The sequence below is a fragment of the Tribolium madens genome, unplaced genomic scaffold, assembly GCF_015345945.1.
Source record: "Tribolium madens isolate multiple individuals breed KSU strain unplaced genomic scaffold, Tmad_KSU_1.1 Scaffold_19;HRSCAF=116;Tcas5.2_LG9, whole genome shotgun sequence".
Lineage (NCBI taxonomy): Eukaryota > Metazoa > Arthropoda > Insecta > Coleoptera > Tenebrionidae > Tribolium > Tribolium madens.
In genome coordinates this window covers 4386596-4386944 of record NW_025400983.1, presented here as the reverse complement: position 1 = coordinate 4386944, position 349 = coordinate 4386596, and positions in this window count along the sequence as shown.

Genomic DNA, 349 nt, shown 5'->3' with positions numbered 1-349 from the left:
GATTGTTTCGTTTTTTCCCTCCTCGCATTTATTATTAAGCAAAACGCTATGACCGAGTGTTTGTGTTGGCAATCAGTCTGTGGTTGTGTGTAATTATGGTTTATTTATAGTCGCTGTATGTTGAAGAGGACAACCGCACGTCTCATACAGCGAACGATTCATTCATAATACTCGTCGATTTAATTGTCCATTTTGTCACAATACAATGCTCAATTTCGCAATTCAGCATACTTCGTCATTATTAATCTCTCGCACTCTTGGCAATTCGTTTTATTTCGAGACGAATTAAGTGGCCACGTTCCGAATTTAATCGGAGGATTTCCCAATCCATATTTCGTGAAAAAATGCC